Source organism: Lygodium microphyllum, chromosome 30 (genome assembly GCF_053477565.2).
Source record: "Lygodium microphyllum isolate KBCC chromosome 30, Lygodium_microphyllum_v1.1.10, whole genome shotgun sequence".
Classification (NCBI taxonomy): Eukaryota; Viridiplantae; Streptophyta; class Polypodiopsida; order Schizaeales; family Lygodiaceae; genus Lygodium; species Lygodium microphyllum.
Genome location: NC_141164.1, coordinates 50,732,089 through 50,736,752, shown reverse-complemented (window position 1 = coordinate 50,736,752; position 4,664 = coordinate 50,732,089). Strand labels below are relative to the sequence as shown.

Here is a 4,664-nt window from a genome sequence, read left to right as displayed (position 1 = left end):
AATCATAAAACAATATCACTAATACATAGAAAATGTCTACATAGATCGGGCGACTAAAAACTAAAGGTATGTGAGCGCTAAGGATCCGAGGGCGAGCTACAAATCGTCGTCCCCCGAAAGCTCGTCCCTCTGCAAAGGAGCATCAAACGGATTCTGCAGAAAAAGAAACAACATATCAATCCACCATACAATAATGCATTCAAATATCTCATGGTAACTACGGACATGAAAGATGAGAGACTTACTGCGCCGCCGCGTCTGTACAATCGGTCGATCAATGATCTGAGACCGTGCCTCTCTGCATATTGAGTCTCAAGGCCTTGCGGATCGCGATTTGTAATGGAGTGCTGCAAAGAAAACAAAATGCTAACTGTTAGAAATATGATTGTCAGTACAAATAATATCTCAAAAAAACAAATAAGCAAAACAAAAGAGAAACTTACAAAGTCCTCCAAATATGTCCTGTGGCCGCCACTCCCAAGATGATGTACCGATCCGGCCTCGATTCGTGCCCTCGCCGCCTCCCGCTGCTGACTCCAACGTCCTGGCGAATTTGTAGCCTCCTCCCTCAGTCGGCGCCAATCCTCTGCATCTAACCACTCGGGCTTTGGAGCCCCACTCTTGATTGCCTTGCGTGCGTCGGATCGTCTATGTGACATGTATGCACGCATGCAATCCATCATCCAGCCCGTAGAGAATCTATCCACTGCGGCTGGCACCGGGAACTCCTCATGCAAGGATGCTACTATGTACTCCTTGCTCCCCTCCGGTATGTTCCTCCAATGATCCAGGACGTTGTGCCGAAAAACTTGTTGGCACAACTCCCTCATGCGAGCTATCACCCTCCTCCCCTCATCATTCATGATGATAGCTCCTGACCTGCCATCCACTAGGTATCCATAATCCCTAGGAGTGTGCCTCGTATGGGCCCTCTCCCATCTCCGTCCACGCTCCTGGGCATATCCAGGAGACCCCTGAACATCCGGTGTACCGACGGGGGTACCCTCTCCCGGAGTGCCACTGAAAGGGGTGCCACCAGAGGGGGTGCCACCAAAAGGAGTGCCACCAGAGGGGGTGCCACCAAAAGGAGTGCCACCAAAAGGCGTGACATCTGCCGACGGCTGCGCAAAAGCCGGAGTAACTGGAGTGGACGTCCCCACAGGTGTGACAAATCCTGGAGGTGACCGAGCTCTAGCTGAACGACGAGACGGAGACACCGCGTCCGTGTCTCCACAGCAGCACCCCCCTGATCCTCCTGCAGTCGCAGTCCCTCCCTCTGGCCCAAGTCGCGAGCGTCGAGATCGTCTGCTCGAAGCTGAAGCATCTGATCGCACTGAAGCTGATCTAGCAGAGCGCCCTGACGAAGAACGAGACAGCTCCTGATCTGCTATCTCTCTGAATCTCGCGAGCTGATCTGGAGACATACGTGCCATCATCTCCTGAAACTCCTCATCGCTCATCCCTCGACTCATCCTGAAAATAAAGATACCTGCAGAGATAAAAAATAATGTTAGAATAATCAATTGAAACTATACAAAGCGCATTAATATAAATCATTTTTGAAAAATCCATCTTAAAATGCATATCTTATCTACCTTTATGGAAGATCTAAACAACGAATTGAGTAATACAATTCTCCAAGAATGAAGTATTCTATGGTCCCATGTTAATCTCCTGACATAACTCTGCATACACTGGAAGGTCGATCGACATGTCACCACAAAAGAACGAGTCTGCCTCGTTCTCAAAAAATTCTACGACTTCTGTATTTCCATCATTGTTAGCCAATGCGGTCTCCAAGCTTGCGGTGGCCTCCACCCCTTGTAATTTCGATCCCTCTATTTGCATATATTCTTCATCTATGCCTGGAACATCGCTTTGATCGTATACTCTCGCACCTCTAGGAGTTGAAGGTATAACATACCACCATCGAGGTTGTCGGGGATTTGGATAGAAGATTACCTGTTCACAAACACTTACAAACCGTCTTCAAACCATTGTGACATAAAGCATGTCGTATTACAATTAGCAAGCAAATGACTAGAAGATTACCTGTTCACAATGTGCCGGCAACACAAAGGTGTCGCGCAAATCCGTCCATTTTTTTTCGGAATCTATTTCGAGAAATCCAGATGGACCTCGTCGAACCATTGCGCCAGCTCCTCCAAGTACCACTTTGAACCACTGCACATCGAATATTATCATGGAGAAGCTACGGTAATCCACCGTAATAATACTTTGCAAATTCCCAAAATACTCCATCTCATCCACAACCGTGTTCGGATCCGTTGCTCGTCGCCGGCTCTCTTGCTCAAACCTTGCCATGACACCACAGTCCATTGTGGAGCGCATTTTGTCAATACGCTCCACCCGAAAATGCCGTCCGCGCGACCACGCTGCACTATATATTTTGTACTGCACATTGAAACACTCAAATTAGATGTAGCAAACAAATTCAGATACGACACATTCTAAACCCCTCATTACCTTTGGACTACATCCCCTCGAGAACTCCCACTCCTCCATTGAGACCTCTGCCCCTTCGCTGGATGCTGCGATCAAGGCTCCATGCAACCATCGTGTTGACATAAACCGCGGCATCTCCTCCATGCCTTCGGGATATCGAATCGGTCGGTGACGCGTACTGCGTCGGAATTCAGCTCGCGCTTCCTCTCGATCTTGCCTTGCAATCTGGTACTTGGCGAGCCACGTCTCCATGGAGGCATGGTGCAACATACAAAAGCGATTCACTTTCTCTTCCATTGAGGCATCCATTCTTTTTTCTACCCCATTTCCAACCACCACATCTCCAGTCAGCCTGTCATCGTCCTTGAGCGTCCATAGCATTTCATTGTCTGGTTCCACTGTTGGTAGCCATTGTGAGATATGCACTAATGCCTCTGACACCAACCAACCCTCCGCCATGCTACCTTCCGGACGAGCTCGTTGTCGCACAAAGCCTTTCAGGGTTTTCATGAAGCGCTCCAGGAAGAACATCCATCGCGTATGGACAGGTCCGGCAATCTCCACTTCGTCCACAAGATGCACAAGAAGGTGAACTTGTATCGTGAGCATGCTAGTGGGCAGGTATTTCTCAAAGAGACAGACCGTCTCAACTGCTCCCCGCCTTGCGGATTCAATAGAGGACGTCTTAATCTCTTTCTGTGAGATCCATTGCACCAAAGTCGACAGCTTGTAAATGGCCCCGCGAATTTCTGGAGTTAGGCATCCCGCGATCGCGATCGGTAGGACAAACTGCCACAAATGAGAAAGCATTAAGAATAATGGTCACTTTTCAAATTTCAAAATGTCCACGCTAATTAAAATCCATTCTGTTCACAAACCTGACATATCTTATGCCAATCATGGGATTTTAGCCCAGACATTTGGTCATCTTTAGAAAATGCGGACCTGAGAGAACGCATCATACCCGTCGGAGTGCGGATAGACTTGATTACTTGCTTCACAATGCGCTCTTCTTTGGTAGACAAAACCCAGGGAGCGCGAGGAAGCTGCACTCCCCCTTCAGCACTCGACTGCGGCCAAAGCGCCTCCATCTTACCTACCTCCTTTAAATCCATTCGTGACCCTATAGTGTCTCTCTTTCCTGTGATGTGGTCCCATAGCAAGCTGCCCACATTTTTGAAAATATGCATGGGATCCAACAAGTGGTTGACCTGTAAGTGGGTCCAATATGGCAACTCATAGAAAACTGAGAACCGTCGCATTCCATTTGGATGTGATTCCGGGTTTACCATTTTCAGCTCGTACCAGCTTGCAGCGTTCATACGTGCTGGAGGTCGTCCAAGAAAACCTTCCCTGAGTTCATGATCCTCCGGCAAGAAAGTGGCGTGTCCTTGATATACCATCTTCTTCATGGTTCGTGACCTTCGGGAGTCTAACTGTGGCCCACACAATGGACATGCATGATAACCTGAGGTAACGAGACCTGCAAGGCGATCCACGACCTAGTGAATACTTGATTGAATGAAATAAAATATAGATATTACCGGCGTGAACAAAGCTCTGCTCACCTGAGCACTCTCCCAATCCCGGAAAGTCATGCATCGTCCACATGAGAATGGCTCGAATGTTGGCTGACCGCCGACCATCGCGCCTGCTCATATCTTGCACCGTGACCCCCTCCTCCCACAAAATCTTAAGCTCATCGACTAATGGACGAAGATACACGTCCATATTTTTTACTTTGTAGCGGCCCGGGACGAGCAAGCTAAGGATGAGATGTCCTTTCTTCGTAGAAAGCCATGGAGGAATGTTGTAGTTGACAAGCACTATAGGCCACACACTGTAAGAAGTCGAGCGCAGACCGAATGGGTTCACACCATCCATGGCGAGACCGAGCCGAAGATTCCTTGGCTCTCGCGCAAAGCCTGGGAAGGTAGATTCAATGTGGCTCCATGCGCGCGAATCTGCTGATATTCGTTGCACTCCATCCGTAGACCTATTCTGCACATGCCACGTTGTCAAGCTTGCCATGGCAGACGTGCGAAACATGTGGTTTATGCGGGGGATGAGCGGAAAGTGTCTGAGGACTTTTTGAGGGATGGTCTGCCCTTGCAAGTCCTGTCGATACCTGTGAGCACCACACTTTGGACATGTCTCCATAGTCTCGTATTCATCTCGAAACAATATGCAGTCGTTGA

The 4,664-nt window shown here is 48.7% G+C and overlaps 1 long non-coding RNA gene across 1 annotated transcript; it reads right to left on the bottom strand.

Moving 5' to 3' along the window:
- Positions 1-578, bottom strand: LOC148009829 (uncharacterized). The gene is made up of 3 exons (XR_015689675.1): positions 444-578; positions 246-347; positions 1-153 (listed from the first exon to the last, which is right to left on the bottom strand). It is a non-coding gene; the product is annotated as an uncharacterized LOC148009829 (long non-coding RNA).
- Positions 579-4,664: the final 4,086 nt, after the last annotated feature.